Source organism: Sinohyriopsis cumingii, chromosome 2 (assembly GCF_028554795.1).
Source record: "Sinohyriopsis cumingii isolate HCF-2022 chromosome 2, ASM2855479v2, whole genome shotgun sequence".
NCBI classification, from domain to species: domain Eukaryota; kingdom Metazoa; phylum Mollusca; class Bivalvia; order Unionida; family Unionidae; genus Sinohyriopsis; species Sinohyriopsis cumingii.
In genome coordinates, this window is record NC_142962.1 from 30,748,500 (window position 1) to 30,769,866 (window position 21,367).

Below are 21,367 nucleotides of genomic sequence, written 5' to 3' on the forward strand. Positions count from 1 at the left end.
AGTGTGGGCCTGTTACGAAATACCCGATAAGGCTCATTTAGTCTTCCATACTTTTCATATAATCAGGTTGTCTTGTTTCACGCGCCGTAATATTTCTGTAAATGTAATTTTTTGTCGTATCGCGTGACGCTTTTATTGTTCGCGTGGCACGTGCGAAATAATATATTATTGCGCACTACTATGTATATATCGGGTAGAGATATTGAAGGGCACAGCCAATATAGAGGGAAGCTCTAAACATATTCAGCTGTCGGGCAGGTGCCATTGTAATTTAGTTAGAGCCAAACAGTTGGGTGAGTCGAATGTTTTTTAGTCAACTCTTTTTATTATTTACAATAATTATTCAGTTTCGTAAAAGCACGTTCATTGTTGTATTATGTGGTCACATCGTTTATCGTATTTGCAATTCAGTTTATTAAGATATAACCTAGGCAATGTGGTAGCGAGTTAATTTCATCTAGTCGCTATCACGACTAATTTCGAAAACATATTATGTATGTATTAATGTCATAGCATTACGTATATTTATTTTTATTGCATAGCATTCCTATGTCATACTTCGTACCTATCGTATATTCTTAAAGTAGTTGCAACAAAACCCATTCCAATTAAATTAGACTATTGGAAAGGTGTTTATTTTCCATATTCAGCTCGCCGGTTATGAGCAGCAGGATGGGCTTGTGGATCAATACACTACTTGTTATTGTGCTTTACTTGTAGTCAAAACACTACTTGATTGGAAAATACATGTTGACACGACCTTCTCTCTGGCACTGTCACTTTCCCCTCCGCACTTGTACCCGTACGTTGGCACTGAATTGGTGGGTTATACTAGTAATGGTACACCAGACGTCATGGTATCCACAAGCCCATCCGTCGCTCTACCATCCATCCAAACTGAGCGAGTGGCCGAAGCCTTAGTGGAAATGTTTAGTAGGCTGGGGATACCGGAAGAGATTCTGACAGATTGTGGGTCACAGTTCACATCAGAACTCATGGCAAAAGTTAGCAGACTTCTATCGATCAAGCAATTATGGACCACTCCGTACCACCCAATGTGCAACGGGCTAGTTGAGAAGTTCAATGGAACACTCAAACAAATGTTGCGACGGATGTGTGCAGAACGTCCGAACGATTGGGACAGATATCTCCATGCAGTATTGTTTGCATATCGAGAGGTTCCTCAAGAGAATCTAGGGTTTTCGCCTTTTGAACTCTTATATGGCAGAACGGTGCGAGGGTCGATGAAAATTCTAAGACAATTATGGTCGGATGACGAGACAGATGACGAGATTCGAACCACATACCAGTATGTGTGTGATTTGAAGGACAAGTTGAGAGAAACTTGTGCAATAGCCCATGAAACGTTAAGGCAAGCTAGCAGTCGCGCGGCTCGCTATTATACTTCAAAAGCGCGCGATAGAAAATTCAAAAATGGGGACAGAGTTTTGGTTTTACTTCCGACTGATAGAAACAAGTTAATGTTACAGTGGAAAGGTCCATATACCATCGTAGATGAAAAGGGAGGTATGGATTATACTATTGATGTAGGTGGAAAGTCCCGCATGTTCCATGCTAACTTATTAAAACGCTATTACGATCGAGCGAATGCAAATACAGAACAGGGAATTTTAAACGTAGTCGGTGTAGCCATCATCGAGGATGATGAGGAACAAGAGTCCGTTCCAGGACTTAATTTGAATGGATTACTGATTTGCGAGATGGTAAGACTGGAATCAATATGAGTCCCGATTTGACGAAATATCAAAGAAAGGAGGCTCAGGATCTTGTTGACAAATACCCAGACGTATTTTCGGACAAACCCGGTCAGACAGATGTTCTAGAGCATAGAGTTGAACTTATGTCACATGAACCATTTCTGGTCAAGGGTTACCCTATGCCTCATGCATCCAGAGATATCATCGAAAAGGAAGTTGAAGAAATGCTTAAGTTAGGAGTCATAGAGAAGTCAGGCTCACCTTATGCATCGCCTGTCGTCCTAGTTAAAAAGAAAGATGGCACGAACAGGTTCTGCATTGATTTTCGCCAATTGAATACGCGAACGGTATTTGACGCCGAACCCATACCGGACGTAGAGAGCATCTTCGTACGTATGGCAGGGCACAAATATATTACGAAGCTGGATCTGAGAATGGGATATTGGCAGATACCGCTGTCGGTGGAAACGAAAGAAATGACTGCGTTCGCCACCGAGAGTGGATTATACCAGTTTCGAGTTTTACCGTTCGGGTTGGTAAACGCTGGGGCTAGCTGTGCAAGGCTAATGCGGAAAGTGATGCAAGGGCTGAAGCATGTGGAAACCTATATTGACGATATCTTTATATACAGCGATACATGGGAAGAGCATCTGCGCGATGTTGCCAGGGTTCTAGATCGATTACGTAAAGCTAAGTTAACTGTAAAACCTACCAAATGCAACGTGGGGTATGGAAGTTTAGAATGTTTGGGACACGTAGTTGGGAGGGTAAACGAGTTGAAACCCGACCCCAAGAAACTTGCAGCAATCAGGGAATAGGTAAATTCCAAACCTACCTCCATGGCCGAGAATTCAATTTGGAAACAGATCATCAGCCACTACTTTACCTCAATAAGGCCAAAATTAATAATTCACGGTTGATGCGATGGGCCTTGTCTTTACAACCTTACAGGTTCCGGATTGAAGCCATCAAAGGCACGGAAAATGTAGGTGCAGATTATCTCAGTAGAAATTGAACCATTCTGTTGACCATATCGCATTTCGTAACAGGGCCCCAATGTCAAAACCAGGAAGCTGAAATGGTCATTTCTTAATACACTTATATAAAACTGCTACTCCGTGCAAATGCAGATGTGATAAAATAACTACCTGTCATGACAAATTCGTCGTTTTGAAGGTATTAAACGAATTGAAATATAGATAAATATAAACTTTAAGTATATATCAATAATTTTTACCAACTAATATCAACACATTTGTCCTCATGTGTAAGCAGCTGGTCTTCATAACTAGAAACCTGAACATAAATTTAAATTTCTGACGTGAAAATCATTTAAAGGAGATGAAAATGCATTATATTTGCCCCCCCCCCCCCCATGGCTGTTTCACAAAGAATAAAAATGCACAGAATATTTACACAGTAGTTCATGTTTGCACGTAAGTGTCATCAAAACATTACAAAGTAGCAGCGAAAAATGATGAGGCAGAATCAGTTTATCTTACCTTTTCAACTCTATGGAGTTCTCATCGTCAAGATGAGGGTGTGGCGTAGAAGTACGCAGTATAGGCTCTATTCCATAGAGGTTTAGACTGCTGCTTAACAGGTAGGATATATACGTTTTCTGGCAATGTGCACTTATCGGCCCTCTTAATAGATTGTGTCAGTTGATGTATAGTTGTGCGACCGGCAACAAGCAAACACTCGAATTCGATCGCTAGGCGACAATGGCATGTAGGGTACATGCATTCTATTCATGTGATAAACTGACAAACTGTTCTCATTTAACACCACTCAAATGTAACTGTTCGCTCTCTCATCAAAGTGGTTAGGCAAGATAAATACTTCTTATCAACCAGGGTTTTAAGGCAAGAGATTATGTATGCATACTTAAATATTTAAACCGACAGGTACATGCATGTAGTTAGGAAGGCAGGTATATTTACCCGTGTAAGTGGTTAGGTCTGGATTGGTGCCACTAGGTGAGTTTATTAATGACTACATGTATGGGTACCTTGTCTTAGTTATATTGAAGGCTGCTCTGCAAAAATTCGACGGAACCAAATTGCTCCGGAAATGCAAATGTAAAACGAATACAACATATGTAAAACAAAAATTACACATGTATCAACATGAAAATAAATGGCTGCGTTTCTATAATGAAAGGATCGAACGTGATGGAACTTTCAACTTCGGCTGGTAACCTTTTACAGTATGTTGTCATCTGCAGTGGAGTTTAACATTTGTTGTATATAAGTAGTGAAGGGGGGGCGATATAGGGACAATGGGACTTATCATTAAAAACACCCCTGGGCCTGTATAGGAACTATGTAAATTTAACATGGAGAAAAATCGTGGGCCTGTATAGGGACAAGGGAAATTAACATGGAAATCTATTTTGGGTCAGTCTAGGGACAAGGGAAATTTAACATGGGAGAAAAAAAGAAATTCTAGGGACAAGGGGAATTGAACATGGGAATAGAGTTTGGGCCTGTCTAGGGACTAGGGAAAATGGAACAGGGTTGGGACCCTATTTTAATAGGGTCCCGACCTGAGGGGTCTCTATTTTTTTGTTTTAAAAAATAAAAAAAATAAAAAAGGGTAGGCAATTGAAAGTCAATCTCTTTTCGAGACCTATGAGTGGCCCTGAAAGGGGCCTTTGGGTTTCTTCTTCTTCTAACTCCTCCACTTCTTCCACCATCCCCTTATCTTTCCCAAAATTCCTTTCTTCTTCCTCTTCTTCTCCTCCTCTGTTATCCAGTCAGGATGGCACATCTCTCTAAATTTCTGTTGGATCTTCATCCAGTTGTTATTTAATCTTTCAAACTCTAATTTCTTCTTCTTATTCTCCTCTTCCTTTCTCTCTTTGCTCCATTTTTCTTTTATCTTCATCACTTCTACTTTCATTACCTCTCTAATTAGTTCTTCTGCTTTTATCAACTGGTTACAACCCCACTTTACGTACCACCAGTCAGTCCAATGAAAGCTATTTTCTAGGAAGCTCCTGACTTCTATGATATGATCCAAGGCTTCCTTTAAAGTACCTACTCTCACGTAAGGTGGGTCAATGAATCCTCTGATTCTTTCTACTTCTTCCTCAATCATTCCCCCTATTTGATCTTTTGCTACTCCAAGACTCTTCACATTGTTCAGGCTACCTTCAAATCTTCCTTCCTTATTCAATCTTTCTACTACATAAGTCCCATCCATGATCCCAAAAATAGCTATGTCTCAAATCGTTAAATAATTTTGTCACCTCCATCTTCTTTGTTTATTCCTTAGAATGGTGCGAACGACTAATACTGTGGGTTCTTATAGTGAAAGCGCGGACGTGATGGAAAACATCCCCTAAAACAAAATTGATCTTACCTAGATTATCACTTAAAACGCGCTGACGTGAAGGAAAACATTCCCTACTTCTCTCATTTCATATGATCTACTATCAACATACGTGAAACAGCAATAAACAAACCCCTAATCTACTATCCACACACGCAAAGCATTAAAATGAAACCCTAATCTACTATTCACACGAACCAACTTAAGCTTTTACATAACCCAATAATCTATTATCCACACAAACGTACGTGAGCGCTTACACACACACACACACACACACACACACACACACAAAACACACACACTCACACAAATAAAAAGAATAAGTGTTTATATTCACATTACTCTACATACACTCATTGGCAAATCAATTGTTATTTCTTTTCTAGAGTATTGGGTAGCCCTGAAAAGGGCTGGTTTTTTTTAGTTTGCTATGGCAATCTTTTAGTTTCTAAGAATGCGACGTCCTCTGAGGATAGACTTTCTGACGATAGGTCTGCTTCTTCGGAAAGAGAAGAAGAACTCTTTGGTGTCGATACGACAATCGACAAAGCCTCTGTCAGGTTCAGGTTGCTGCTGCTGCTGCTGCTGCTGTTGTTGCTGTTGCTGCTGTCTCTGAAGTCCGTACGTCTCTGTCCATTCTTCTTTCTCTCTATTCACTTCTTCTCTGAAGAGCTCTTCTACCAGGTCTTCAGCGACTTTTAACATTCTCACATTCTCTATCTCTTCTGGCTTCGGTATCAGACTGTGTCTGTCCCTATGCAAATTCCCGTAGGCTTCGTTTAGCTTAGCTAGTTTGGAGCACATCTTCGTAGGAGGATGAGTCGACAATGGATGGTTAGACTGGAAACTACCCCGGTTCTTAAAGTCAAAGCGCGGACGTGAAGGAAAACATCCCTCTACTGTTTTCGAGCCGCAACGTTCAATGAGTGTCATGAGAGGGATAGTAAGAAGTCAAAGAGGATGAATCAAGATTCTATAGCCAAACAAAAGACAAAGGCATTTTTTTCAAAACACATTTTTTTAATTCAAAATCACTTAACACTAACAAACAACTATAACACTTTTAATAATAATCCAACAATATAACATCAAACATTTTTTACAAATCACGAACATTTTTTTTCAATTAACACTCTACTTTAAACAGGGCTGAAAACGTTGTGAATGAAATTGTGATTTCCACTGTTGGAAGTCATTAGGCCATTGATGGACACTACGTTTCCTAGCTTGAGACAAAAGATAAGCATAATGGTCACAAAACCATTGATTTACTTTCACATCGTTTCTAGAAGAAGAATGAGGATCAAAATTAGTCACTAAATGTTCTAACGAATAGCCCACGCTGCGATGATGCAGAAAATACACACAGTACTGTCCACACACCAAGGAATCTGTGCCTTGTAATTTCACATTATTGAATCGGGTGGTCTGAGCATTTCTTCTCATAAAGTCAATGATATCGTCTTCCAAAGGGGGCAATCCATACGAATCAAAATATTCCACACATCCTTCTTGATGAAAGTAAACGGCTACCCAGTGGGTTCCTGGGAGATGACTGTCGTCCGTGTTGATGACATAAGCTAGATGGTCTTGAGGTTTGCGATGAGGGAGTTCATCTTTAGCACAGACGACAGGATTCCAAGAAGCCGTGTACGAACTGTGGTTCAAAAGGTAATAAAGTTCACAGGTATCCATTTGTATGGTTTTTTTCTTCACAGGTAATAATAAGTCGTCAATTCGATCCTGACTTTTTGCTTGAAAATGTCTGACAAATAACCGTTTCTTCGTTTCGTCTCCTCACTTTGATTCAGGAGAGCTTCGATACGATGGATCTCTTGAGTGGTTAATGGTGGACAAGAATGTTCACGCAAGTCTTTATACCACTGGTGCCACACGTCTTCGTCCGAGATGAGACTCCAAGCATCGTCCAGATACTCCAATTTTTCTTCTTGACTCAACATCAGGCATTTATCGTGTTGAATTTGACTGGGATGATCGTTTTGACATCCATAGCAATTTTTCTTGATCAATTCCGTCATTTTTTCGACCAAGTGTTTGGCAAAACAGGAGACTAAATGGGCTTCTTGTTCTGGCCATCTGGACTTCATCATGATAACTTCTTCTTCATTGTCTCCTCACATTCCATGTCTAAAGTTTCTCCACTTTGTAAAGAGGGATAACAGTCTTCCATGGTTTCTAATAGTCTAGAATGACTTCTCTCAAACTGTTGATTTCTGTCGTATTATCAAATTCTGCATACAGGATAACGTTCACCGTTTCATCAGGGACTCGGTTTGCAAACTGAATTTCCACACGAATCTGACCGGATTTTATAGGGTGGAAATGTCCCTCGTCGCTGCCTTGGTCTGGAGCGAAATCGAAAGCCACAAAGCATAGCCTCCTGCATAATCTTCGTACGTAATGCCGTGACTGGTATTGGTTCCTAACTGACCGGTAGCTTCGTACAAGGACAAGTACGACCTAAAGTAATTCTTCTTGTCAAAGTTAGGTTCGAAGGCTCGAGTACACAAGGTCTTGCCATCGCGACTTACTTCGATCTTGGACACACCAAAGTGTTGAAAGTAGAAAGGATTTTTATTGGCAGCTCCGTTGAAGGCTGTATTCTCGACGATACCAATGATCAAACGTTTGGGTAACTGTCCTTGGAACAGATGATCTTCGATCATGGATCTTTGCCCCTTGGGAATAGTGAAGGTTTTCACTTCTACGCGTCGTATCGGATACTTGGCGGTCGTTCTGCTCAACGTCTGACTGATGTCGTTACCCACTTTAGGTAACACTTCCACGCGTCGTACGTAGAACCTGGCTTCCTCGATGACAGTTTTGCAAGCAGTAGTACCTATCAAATGGAAAGCGGCACTGCTACGATTCAGTCTCAGGCGAACATTTACACCGTTCAGCAAATATTTCTCTTGCAACCACATGTCCAAATGCAAACGATCCATCAGTTCTAAACTCTTTCCATTTAATATTTTGTCTCTTCGTTCTAGAAATCCATCATTTTTTGGTTTAGTTTTATCCTTTGTATCAGTTTCGAATGTTTCAAATTCGCCCGCATCGTTAGCTTCCCATACCACACAGGCATCGAGATGGGTGTTCTTGGCGTCTATTCCGCACGTCAAGAGATTTTCCAGGTACGCTCGATAAGGGTAAGTATCCATACTGTTACTGACTAGTTTGTTATTCAAGTACAAGTCCACTCCACTGAACAAGGAATGCATGAAATTGTTGACGGGAGCTATTACCTCATCACCATCCAGGGGCGAATTGTCCTCATCGACAACTTTGACTTTCAGGTACAAGTAACTGCTATTCAGATCGATGTAATCTTCGGTCTGTCCTTTGATTTCAAACTCGATGGGAGCTGAGGCCAAAGAGGAGACGGGGTGAAATTCCACCCACTGCGATTCTTGCATGGTCATCATGGTGGGGGGCATGGCAAACAGATCCAGTTCCGACTTAGAACAAGCGCAAGATTCTCGGTGCATCATTTTTCTGTGTCTCAATACTTTAATCATCGAAAACGTCTAAGTCTCTGACGGTTCTTCTTTCCTTTGCCTTTCTAGCTTTAGACGTGTGAAGTCTGGTGAAGGGGTGTTTTCTTCGTCGTCTCTTTCTGCCTTGTCCTTGCTGAATGCCTGACTCGGTAGCGTGCAGGGCATTTATAGGTGTTTCTTGTCGGCCCAAAAGGTCTTTGCCCGTTTGCAGCAAGACATTTTTGCCTGCCCTCATGAAAGCTTCTTTGGGGTTTTGTTTGTCGATGATGACATTTTGGAGAAATTCTTTGCCTTGTGTCAGTGCCGCATCTTTCAAGGCGTGCAATCCTCGTGTCACCATCGGTTTCAAGACTGGGGCCACCGAACGATCGGCCGATTTTAACATATCTCCTAAGCCGTGTCCTCGCTGTCTAGCAACCCCTCGGTACACTGGATACATGACTTACGAGTCGTGAGAGAACCGTTTTCGAAAATGGAGTTTCACCGTGACTTTTCCTTTGGTGAATGGAATATTTTGTCCCAAATCTCCTTTTATAGCAATGTTGACCGTGTCCAAATAAGACTTACTGACAGGCAAATAATGAGGATGTACAAATTCGCGGTGGACGTGATAAGTGTTTCTACCTTCCTCGTCAGCGGCCGTGGCAGAATCCACTTTGAAAGGAATGACACGCAGTTACGGTACGGAGGTGTGTCCCACCACGTTATACTCCACCACATCGGATTATACAAACGTCAAATTCAGTCCTTGGTTCAGTTCTACCGGAGCACGAAATAACTTGCTAAAAGACTCGTTGTCGTAAACGACTGGCAATTCGTTTTTCTTGAGCATGACCATTCTCATGTCCATGTCTCCGCCCAACATGTCAAACAATTCAGGACAAAATAAAATGGACATGATTTTACGCCCCTCAGGAAATTTCATCAGGAAGCGACGAGCTGTTTTGTGGTACTCCAGGGTGACACTTTTATTGACACTCTCCAAAGCTTTCAGAAACACGACATTAAACTTGGAGGCTATGGTGCTGACCAAATGTTGACCACTAAAATAATAGCCTGGGGGAATGAACAAGTGATAGGTGGTGTACTTTTGATTTTTTGTGCCAGGGGTTTTCTTGTCATATTTGCTATGGGTATCCAAGTACTGTTGCAATGGCTCGTCATAAACTTCCACATCAAAAAAGTTTTGATTGGGAAGGACATTGAGGACTTGGGTCGGGTGAATGATTTCTACTAAAGCCACTTCCCAATGGGCTTCGTAATCTAATGGGATGGCCTGAGGTAGTTTGGCCGTGTAACATCACAACGTGTTCTTGGGAAACACCTCCATGGAACTGTCACTGGGTAAGGTTAAGTAAAATTGGTTTTGGTGACTCATAATTCCAGAGTTCTGTGGCTGTCTGAGGGGTTACTGGACGTCAGAGGAGTGCCTCCGCCCAAAATGGGGTTGTTGTTGTTGCTGTTATTGGAGTGGTGACTGGCACTGGCACTGGACACAAGGTTTCCGTGGTTCCCGTTCGAGGAGAATTTCAGGGAGGGATTGGGAAGCAGGTAACCGATGCAACTGCTCAATAAAATGGTCCACAACTGTTTGTCTCCTTGTTGCAAACTCAAATTGGCAATGGCTGCCCCGATGACACAATACACCACGAAGATTTGGCAGAAAAAGACAATTTGCGTTTTAGGCACACGTTCTCCACACCACACCCACAAGGGTTGTTTTTGTAAATCTTGCAGAGAAGAATTGGGTGAAGGAGGGGTCGACGTAGCTGAGTCTGTGCGAAAGGGCATGATGGTCACTTCTTTTTATTGTCTATGACTTGCGAAGCGTCGATCCAAGAATCAAAACTGGGTGGATATCCTTTCCAACGTACTTTGACTTCTTTGACACGTCGTTTTCCCACTTTACGGGTTCTGCGTTCGAGAATGCTTTCGATGTCGTACACGTCGTCTTCTTTTTTGGTCAAACGTTGTAACTCGGGCAAATAAAACGTTCCTTTGAGCACTTCTCCGTTCATGTCTTCCAATTTATAGACGGCAGGATGACGGCCATGCACTCGTCCAGTGACACGAAACAATTCGGTCGTTAAGTTAGGTAAGTAACCTTTGTCGAAAGTGCGTTTGGTTTTGCCAATGCGCACCCAATCTCCTACGGTCAACTCTCCACTTTTCTTGGAGACAGCCCTCGTCGGGGACGTACCAAACAGGCGCTCAAACACCAGCACTTTGTTCTCGGGAGTCACTTCTTGCGGGGCACGTCCAATGCTTCGTTGGTAAGATTGGTTGTACGCTTGTACCAGGTGCGGTAAGATGTTGATGTACTTCATAGTGTAGTGATGCGTAAAATATTTCCACATGCGTTCTTTCAAAGTGCGTTGAAAACGTTCCACGATGCTGGCTTTGGTTTCGGGATTCTCGGTGGTAAAAAAATGAATGTCAAGTTTCTTTAATTCTTTTTGGAAAGCTTGGTTCAGAAATTCGGTACCTTTGTCCGTTTGCCATCGAAGACGGTGACGACCGCTTTGTTTCAACACCCGTTGCAGGGCTCGCACTAACTCGCTGCTCGATTTGGAAGTCAAGGGCAGGACCCAGGCAAATTTGGAAAAGACGTCGATGACATGACTTCTGGAAAACTTGCGTCGAATGGGTTTGTGTAAAGTGTAGGTAGCTTGTTCTTGTAACCATCGTTGCACTTGAGGTAAAGGGAGACTTTTCAGTCGAGTGTTGGCAGCACGATACAATTTTTGAACTCCTGCGTAACCTGCAGGATGGGAGGGATCGTAGTAAATGCAGGCTAACACTTTTTCCATTTTTTGTTTGTTTGTGTGTTAATAAGTCACCCACTCTTCGGCGATGCTACTTTGGGTGGGACGAAAGGGTGGTTTAGAAACGGATTTACGTGTCCGATGGGCTACGGGAGTAGAATTCGAAGGTAGTGGTGGTGGAGGTGGCAATGGAATGGCTTTGGTCTTCTTTTCTTTTTTCACTTCTAGTTTCCCTTCTTTCTTTTTCACTTCTGTCGAAGGAGGAGTGGACATCATCTTTTTTACTCAAGCTTTCATTTCTTCTCGTTGGGATGTGGGGGACGGGGTCAACAAGGATGCTGTAATCTTACTTGAAATGGGAGCTGCTGACGGTGTTTGAAACACTTCTCGCATTTCTTCGTCCTCAGGTTTTCGTGGGGTAGCATCTCTGGTGACCCCTGGGGATGGTAGTAGTGGTGGTGGTGGTAGTGATGATGGTGCTGGACTTTTCATCAAGGTCTTAAAATCTTTCAGAGTGGGTAGAGCTGTTTCGTGTAAAGCTTTCTGGTGAAAGAGTTGCAGTCGTTGCAAGAGTTGACCGTACTTTTGCGATTTTTCTGTTTCGGACAAATCTTGGCGATCCATCAAGGACTGCAATTCATGTTGTAAATGGGACATCTCGCTCAAATGGGGATTGGGAGGTAAATGTGGGGTGTGTTGTTCTTGCCAACGATGGTATTCCATCCATCGTTTGTAAGGTACTAAAGCTAGTTTTCGTCCTTCCATGGGGTTGTCAGGGGTCGATTCTGAGATCTTGGGACTTCAGAGGGCCTTTTTATCTTGCTCCCTCCAGTCCTCCCAACATGGTTCCCAAGACTCCTTTCAGTAAGGGGCCTAACAAGAGGGGTAAAATGCCTCTACGTTGGACCAACATCTTCTTCTTTTGACGAATGGGAATTTTCTTTTGAACCATTTGGCGAAGAACGTGGCGATGTTTGCCTAAGCATTGTTTCTGGTGTTTGGACAAAGGGATCGTACCTTTCAAGACGTTCAAACAACATTCGCACACGGTATCGATGACCTCTTTGGAGGCTGATTGAATGAGTTTTTTTCGTAGGGATGGAGAAGCTTTGGACAGGACAGATAACATGTCCCCATGTTTGACTAAACATGGTGGCAGTCCTTTCCTTTTCTTTCCTTGGGGTTGTTTAGAAGAGGGATGTTTTCTGGAGGGTGACATCTTTGAGTCTTCAGGAGCACCAAAAACACTAATACCCCTACATAGTCACAGGCCTTTTTTATACTGGAACGCGTCACCACTGATTGTCTTTACGTCGTATCAATTTGAGGACAGGCATGACACGTCGTGCAGGGGTACGCAACCGACTAAATCGAGCCAGTTCTTGCTTGGACAAATCCAGTAAACTTTCTAACATGCCCGATCTTTCTTGAACTTTGATTTTGGGAGAAGGTACTTTGTGAGCAGCTTCCACTGCCACTAAATTGGAGGGTCCTGCCACTGGAGAAGTTCTTCTTGGGGTCATCAACGGAGATGTTCTTGGTATGATCAACGTCTCCAAGTACTCTTCAGTTCTTGGTGACATCAACGGAGAAGTGAATGAACCTGAGGCTACCGGAGACGCGGTCACTGCCTTTGCAGGTCGTGCTTTGCGAGTGTAAGGTTGCGTCCTGACCGAAGTGCCTCTCTTGCGACTAGTTTTCTTTTGCTGGGGACTTTTTCTCTGTTTCTTTTTCTGGGGGCTTCTTTTCTTTTTCCGGGGTGGTGTCTGGTAAGAGGAGGGTCCCGCCACTGGAGAAGTTCTTGGAGACACTGGTCTCCTTGGGGATCTGGTCTTGACACCGTGGCTCTTCTTCTTCTTGGAGCTTCGTTTGACTTTTTTCTTGGGGAGAACTTTGGGGGCATTAGGATCCCATCTTAAGAGAGAGCGAATGATGACCCCTCCTAGAGTACCGCTCCCTCCAGGTTTCAAAATGATTTGTTTTTTGGTTTGAGTGTCGATGCGGGGATCGGCCAGTTGGGTCAAAGCGACTTTGTTTCGATCAAAAAAGCGTTTGGTTTGATGAGGAATCTGAATGATCCCTTGGAATAACTGACGTGCCTTCACCGTGAACCATCGTAAGACTTCTTTGAGACAAGCTTCTAAGACACGAGCCCGTATTTGTGGATTTTTTTCTCGACTGATGCCATGCAAGGCACGAATCAATTTGACGGGAAGATGCTACTGAAGGGACGTCATGTTCAAACTGTGTGTGAGACAGACGAAAAGTGTCTGAGGTTTTCATAGATTTTTTTTGTGGAGTGAAGTTAAGTCGAGGACGGAGACGTGTACAGGACAGGCCCTCTGTCTTGGCCCCAGTGGTGAAACAAGTGGGTACGAAATCGCAAATCATTGGGGGTCGTAGGTTTCAAATCGACGAGTAAATAGGCTTGTGGAGTTTGAGTGGCATCGTCGTACGCCTGAGTCAGCCAAGGTGTCCCTAACTGTTTAGATAAGACTTGCACTTGCGATTTATCTCGAGGGCTTTTAAACAAGACCACGTAATGCGCATTGAGACTGATGGTGCAATGGGCTTTACTTTGTTGAAACAAATTTTGAGTGGTGTAAACGACACTGGCATTACGGTGATGCCCTTTGCGCGTGAACCACAGTTTAATTTCTTCTTCGTCTTCTCCTAACATGTCGTCAAAAATGACCAAATGGGTTTGACGGGAGTCAGAGACGATGCCGTCGTCTTCTTTAGGAATGCCTTCCACAAACACGATGGAATCGCCTTGACTTTCTCGCAAGAGGCTGTACGCCGATTGCCACTCTTGGTAACACCACACGATGCGTTGAGGTGGCCGATCGATCAAATGATGTTTATGTTCGATCAAGCGTTTGACGAATTCGGTTTTGCCTGAACCGCTAGGTCCAGCAATGAGCATGTTAAAGGGATGGCGAAGATACAAAGCCTCCCAACTGGCACGATCTAAGTGTTCGTCGATGACTTTGACAGTAGAGGAAGAGGGAGCAGAGACAGCTGAGGTAGCCGTAGTGTTAGGAATGTCACTTGTGACACGAAAACAGACAAGACAAGAGTTTATATACTTTTTTTCACGACACGTTTATTGAATGTTTTAAACTTGAACACGAAAGACAAAAATACATAAAAGCCAAAGGTTTAAGTACAACGATAAAAGGCACATGATAACCATCAACGTGGAATAAAAACAAGTGTCTGTACAACATGTTTTGGGTAATGTTCTGACCAGTTCTATAGGGGGTAAGGTCACACAAGTGTCCTCCCGAAAGGGTCTTTCAGGCATGTCCACAACAGTTCTGTCCTGGGTGACGGGTTCTTCTGGTACCGTCACTAACATTGGTTGAAAAGTGACTTTTTTCCTTGAACAACTCTCGTGCATACTGGGCCACTTCTTAAAACCCCCTTTTTTCCAGTCACGGACATCTGTCCAATGGGGGTGTAAGTCACAAGCTACACACACACATCGTCATACACGTCTTCGGTAGCTAAAAGTTGACGAATCTTTTTTTCCCGTAGATGTCGAGAAGTATCCAGATGAAAACGCAAGGCTTTGAGCAAAAGGAGTCTTTCGTGACCATTTAAGGCCATTGGGGTGGTAAGTAATGTTCGTAAAGAGTCCACAAGGAATCGGCTGGTAAACGAAATCCCAGAAAACAAGTCACTAAGACACACACCACTTGTCGACCCAAATTGAATGGATACAGTACTTGTAATAATCGATGGCAATGATCCACGGTTTGAATATGGTCATTGAGTTCCTTCCACGGAATCTGTTCAATTACATGTGACATAAGCCGTGGCATGGATTCCTGATTTTATAGTCCCTTTGTTTCGGAAGCAATAAAGGTACTTTCTAACTAGACATCTTCGTTCTCCAGTAGGGAATCTAAATCTTGCATACTGTAATCTACACTTCAGAGTTTGTCTAGATGTTTCGTCTTCCGCTAAGCAGATTCCACGTAACATATGTTGGTAATCCTTTAACTCGTCTTCCTCAATACGTTGCTCTAGGTGAATCTCGAAGTAACCAAAATTACGAACGTTTAATTCATTCACTAACTAAAAGTGTTCAACAAGGTCTGACCACTGAAACAATTTCTGACGAATCAGTCCTCTTATACCATTCAGGTACCAGTGGTTAAAGATCTGGTGACGTAACGGATACAACTGTTCTTTGCGTTTGACTTGTATTTTGACCAGCTCTCGGTAAATGTGTTCTCTCAACTCCACAGGCAAAGCACGAATGTTCTCTTGTAAAGTATCCATGAATAGGTCAGTCCGTACAATTCACAATCTTCTCCTAGAGCAAAAGTAATCCACATAGCGAGTAATTTCTGACCACTGCCATTCAGGGTAACGTCCAAGAATCTCACTGAACTCTTTTGATGTAAACGGTCTAGAGTGATATAATAGGACGAATGCACACTTGACCCAGAGAAATCTAACACACTGGTTGACTTTTTTCACTTTCCTCTTGTGAATTTCTCGGCACAAAAGTTCTACAGTCACCCATTGAGATTTCACTCTGGCAAACCCCTGCCAAACTTCCTTGTAAATCTTCTCTTGCAGTTCTTTAGGTAATGATTCAATATCGTTTTTGAAATGAAGTTTAAATACCGGTCTCTGTGATGTCCAACATTTCTCTCCTAGCCAATCTGGTTTCTTATTCGTCAACGACATGGTAAGTTACTTCAATGTCTCGGTCCCACTAAGGGTAAGTAATAACAATTCGATGACCATCGAGCATGTTCTACGTAGGCCGAATCTTGCGGTTCCCAGTGGTGAAGTGACACACCGCAACTGAAGCACTTGACTTTATCCCCTTCGCCCCAAGTACAAAAATCCGGCTCTGGCTAATTCTTCGGGGGTCGGTCCTCCCAGATACTTAGGCCATTTTCCTTTGAACGATTGAAGACGATTTTCAAAGTCGCAGTATTCCGACAAACGCACAGGAAACGAATATTCGTCTTTCACAGGTTCGTTTCGATGAGGGTTGGGTGACATGGACAGGAGTTTGCTCAGGGCTGGATGACATCCGTAGGTGGGTAGACGTGAAAGTGAACATCCACCTTTAAAACGAAACCCAGTAAAGTGTCCAAGAGGACAAGCGGCATCGCTTTCGCATCCCTCAGGTTTGACACGCACAGCATCACTTTCCATGATAGGGGTAGTGAGAACAAAGTTCCCACGATGCTTTACGGCATCGCTAAGGTCACAGCGTACAGCATCGTTCCCATCGCAAGGCTCACAATCGCATTCCACTTCAGAAGCCCCACACTTGAAGTGTGCCTGTCTGAACTTGTTTTGTGTTTCTCTGAAAGTATTCATCTTGTTCGCTTGGTCTTGGTAGTCACAATGAACTATCGATCTTGCCTAGGGTTCCTTTTTATATACAGACCAATACCGACGTGTCCATACGGTAAGTTGAAATGACTGGGAAGTCTCACTCGCTTCTGGTACACGATTTGATAGACTTTTTCCAGGGATCGACTGACGATGTGGTGAGTGGGTAAACGTACAATCTTGTTGGGTTGATAGGTGGTCACTTTAAAGTGTTCATCCTCTCCAGATTGCAAGACTTCTTTCAATACCCCAAAGTTGACCACACGACTGGTACGATAATTCAGAGTCAATTCTTTCACTTTACACTTCGTGTGCACTTCTCCTTGTGGGTCCGGTATTCGTAGCCGTAATTTTTTGGACCGCCACTGACGAAACTTAGAATCTTGTCCTCGGGATGCTCGTCTGTCCAGGCTCCTAAACGGTCTCCTTCGATGTCAGGGTGCTGTTGACTCGGGTGATGGATGTAAATGCAACTGTCCGTGTCAAAGTACAGGACGCGTTCCCCTAACAGTTCTAAAGCTTCGTACAATTTTAAGCGAGCATGAGCTGTCACGTAAGCCGCAATGATGACATTTCCAAAAGGGTCGTCTTGTACAAAGTCCAGATCTTCTTCGTAAGTGACCAAGATCAAATCCTCGAGAACGACGTCCACGTGTTTCATGAATTTGGTTTTGTCGTGAATCATCTGGAAGTAGCGGGAAGGTTCTGTCAAATACTCCGTCTTGGGTAAACACGGACGTTGAGCCATTTTACCCCACAAGCAATTTAACATCACTTTGGCAAACGATCGCCTGCCTTCGTTTTTCTCGATGTGATCTAAAGAGATGCCTTCTTGTTCCCGGTATTTCTCTTTGAATGTCTTTTGGTCTTCGGGAGTGAGACACCAGGAAGGATGGCCACTGGCTTCTTGTTTCAGTTTCAAAAAGGCATCCACGTAGTCGGCGAAAATGCCTTTCTGACTGGGGTCACCCTTGTGGTATTGTTGTGTCTTGGGAAAGTGACAAATTTCGTACACTTCTAACAGTTGATATCCCATGTCCAGAGCTTTGAACAATTCTACGCTGACCCACGTCCCCGTCAAGGCCCGTTCTTCCTGGGTGTGCTGGCAAGGTTGGTCTTGGTTGCACGTTTCGGCACAAGTACGGCACAAAGGAAACATCAGTTTGCCTTGACAATGGTGAGGAAACACGGGAAGGTACAAGTTCGTGGGAGGCAAAACTTTGCACTTGATCAAGCCTTCGTATTGTCGAATGTTTTTCAGGTCGATGTGTTCCGTGAACAATTGTGGGTGCCCTGCAGGAAAGCGACAATATTTGCACACGTAGGGATACAGCGAACACACGTCCAAGTATTTGATTTCTTCTCCTTTCTCTTCGTCGGCTTGGTACAGCAAACAGGTGGCATTGGTCCTTCCTCCGTACAAACTATCCCTCGGGTTCAGCGGGTCCATGAACTGGTAACTTTCCACGAGGCGTTTAAACTCGGGATCGGTTTTCAAACGGTGATCGTATTCATGTTCCCACATTTCCACCACTTGGTATCCTTCCTGTTCTAACTTTAGGCGTCACTGACAAGTGGCCTTGTACAAGTCTTCCATGGTTCGTTGTAAAAACTGATTTTTAGTGCCACGGTCAGGATAACAGACGGGACATCCGTGAAATAAGCAACCGTTAAACTCGTACACGATCTTGGGGTTTTCTAAGTCTCAGCCATCGACCGAATGCGTTCCGATGGTCTTTTCACCCCCTCCGTTGCGGGCATGCTGAATCCACTTGTCTTCCTTGTCGCACAAGTAATGTAACCAACGTAGGGCTTTGACCGAGTATTGACGTTTGACATAGTTGGTTGTTTGAGGACTGATGACAGCTACGGTGTTTTCAGGCATGAATCGTTGCCGGTACACTAAGGAACACGCTTTGGCAATGGTGCAAGCTTCTTTCAAAGGATCGACCCCTTCGTGTTCCATGAACAGTTCTCAAAATTTTCCACAGCAACGTCGTAAAATGTCCACGTCGGAACGACAATACTTTAACATTTCTTCCTCAAAGTCGAAAGGGTCCGAGGCGTGAGCCTGGTACCAAGCGTAGAAAGCTTCTCGTTGTTCGGTACGCATGTTGTCAGGGTCGTAATAGTGAGCCTCAGGCAAATGGGGTAGAACGGCGTGTTGATTGGCTTCCGTATTGAAAATGTGAGGAAAATAACCTTTAGCCATTTCTGTCATTCCAAACATTTTAGGCATTCGACTCAAAGGCATGGCCAAGTAACTCATCGAATCTTTAAACTGCACTTGTCCCACTTGCATGAAAATGATTTTGGCTCCGTTCAAAGTGACTTTAGGACGCTCGGTGCCTTGTTCCGTATAGTATCTCAAAAGAAACTGTCCATCGTGGCCGGAGAAATTGTGAGCCATCACTGTGGCATGACGATGACAATCTCCGTAACGTTCGATGTCCTCTTGGCTCCACGTCTTGTCGATGGGGTCTAAGACCCATTGGTCGAAATCGACTAACGTGTTCGGTCCTCGAAAGATTTTTTCACGCCCTCCGGGAATCTTGCTGCAGTAAGGGACTGAAGATAGGTTCCTGAATGCACTTCTCTCACGCTCGATGAGCCACGCAGAAATTAGGAATGTGAATACCGGTCTCTTGCATGCATTCGAAATCGAAAAAGATGAAATTGCCTTTCTTCTTGTGACCGTCCTCTTTCTCTGGTGGGGGTTGGTATTTTTGCACGTAGCATTCGTGTTCCAAGTCCACGATGTGGTGACAAATGTGACATTTGTTCTTTCCTGAACATGCGTGTGCCTTGGCATTATTGGTACGTATGCCTTGTCCACACGTAGGGCACAATCTCAGGAATTGACAAGCACATTTCTGCTGTGAACCTTGCGTCTTCAGATGTTGTTGGTAACAGGCAGGGCTGACAAACGTACGCAGACTAGCAGGACAATGCACTGGTTTTTGCCCTTCGCTCAGACAGGGTGGAGAGGCCAAACATCCTGAGCATTTCGATCCACAATGCTTGTGTTGCTCTCGATTGTTATAGCCATGGTCACATTTCTCACAGTAATAACTGTATCCCAGGAATGCAGTGATACTGGTAATGGTATCGAAATGGTCATCGTGATAATAGACATGAATGTATTTTCCATCCTTAAAGTCTTTCCCTCGAAACAACAGAGGTCCGCGCACTTCTTGAGGGTGCACTTTCAAGGTGTAGAATGGAGCTAGGACATCTTGCAATTTTTGCATTTCAGGAATGCCGCAGGGTGTGTCTTTGGACAGGACGGCTTGTTGCAACAGGAGTTCTGCTTCACTTCGTTGTTTGGCTCGGTTCGATTTTCGAATATTCTCCCAGTCTCTTTTCCATTCTGCCGTGTCGTTCTTGTCGGCATAGGTTCGTCCCACCACGATGGCTCGGGCTAAACACATCTGGTCTTGAGAATTGTGAATTTGGACGAGACTCTTTTTGGTGCTGCGAAGGTCGTTCACCAATAACACCTTATTGCGTTGTCCGGTCCCTTGAGGAGGAGAGACGTGGGTCGTGTCGAGTGTGGCTTTTCCATCGGTGATGTCAAACTGGTCATTGGATTGTTGCATGTGTTGAATCTTGTCCATGACTTTGGAAGCGGTCAATTCTGCAGGGCTGGTAAACTCGATCCAAACAGGGGATTTCAAACCGTCGTGTTGTATGGAGAGTCTCAAGCGATCGTCTTCTTTGGGTTGACATTGTCGCTTGAGTGTGGTGAGCAAAGAATCCCACACCCCAGTGATGAACCCTTCTGCTTTCTCTAACGGTACTTCGGACTTGAAATCTTTAAACTTCACCGTGTATTTGTAAGCCGTGGTTCTAAATTTTCTAGGGAGCGCTTTTCGGTCTCTCGAATGGAATAGTATTTTTCAGGGTTGACTAAGGGTGGCGAACTTTGTTTAGAGGGTTTGGATTCTGGTTCACTCATGTCCTCTTCAAAATCACTGGCATGAATTTGTGCCAAGACTTCAGCCCTGGTACGAGGCGATAGATCACGTTTCTGCCTCTAACTTTCTTCTTCTTTCTTCTCAAATGAATTGGATCGTTTCATCTTGAGTGCAAAACGTCAAATGACTCAAGTTTAGATACCATAGACTAATGTATAGTCATGGCAGACAAGTGTATATAAAAGGGTGTGTGTCTTGTCGTTTCACTATTCATTTCACTCTCAAACCGAGCACAACGATGGAAGAGACTAGCCAAATCGAACGTTTCATCAGAGCTTTGCGAGGGGTCATTAGAAAATTCTCTTCAGACCAGCCGACGGACTACTCTCCTTCCTTTCGAGATAAAAGTCAAGATACTTGCTATATCTGTCAAAAGAAAGGGCATTGGTCTTCAGAGTGTCCAGACCGTCAAAAAAGAAAAACAGGGGCTAGAAAAGACAAAAGTCAAGATACCTGTTATTATTGTAAAGAAAAAGGACATTGGTCTCCAGATTGCCCAAAAAAGAAACAAGAGGGGTCAGAAGAAGAGAGGGATTCTTCAGAGGAAGAAGAGGAGGAAGATAGCAGACAGGTGAAGAAAAAGAAACAGGAGAAGGAAAGAAGAAGGGAAGAAAGTGAGGAGGAAGAGGAGGAGGAAAAGACTGTGACGGTGAAGAAATTTAAAAAACAGAGAAAGTAAACAA

The 21,367-nt window shown here is 43.6% G+C and overlaps 2 protein-coding genes across 6 annotated transcripts in view; one reads left to right on the plus strand and one right to left on the minus strand.

The window, feature by feature from the left end:
- Window positions 1–3,359, minus strand: part of LOC149804562 (E3 ubiquitin-protein ligase DZIP3-like) — a 21,205-nt gene extending 17,846 nt beyond the window's left edge. For all 4 annotated transcript variants that reach the window (XM_089941592.1, XM_089941611.1, XM_089941584.1 and 1 more), the window contains exon 1: window positions 3,221–3,359. The gene's annotated coding sequence lies outside the window, so the exon portion shown is untranslated. The remainder of the gene's footprint in view (window positions 1–3,220) is intronic.
- The window catches only part of LOC149804563 (presenilin-1-like), a 77,713-nt gene continuing 56,535 nt past the window's right edge, over window positions 190–21,367 (plus strand). Inside the window, exon 1 of one of the 2 annotated variants that reach the window (XM_089941555.1) lies at window positions 190–293. The gene's annotated coding sequence lies outside the window, so the exon portion shown is untranslated. Of the gene's footprint in view, window positions 294–3,303; window positions 3,322–21,367 lie in introns of those variants that run through there. The other variant, XM_089941571.1, reaches the window with a different exon arrangement.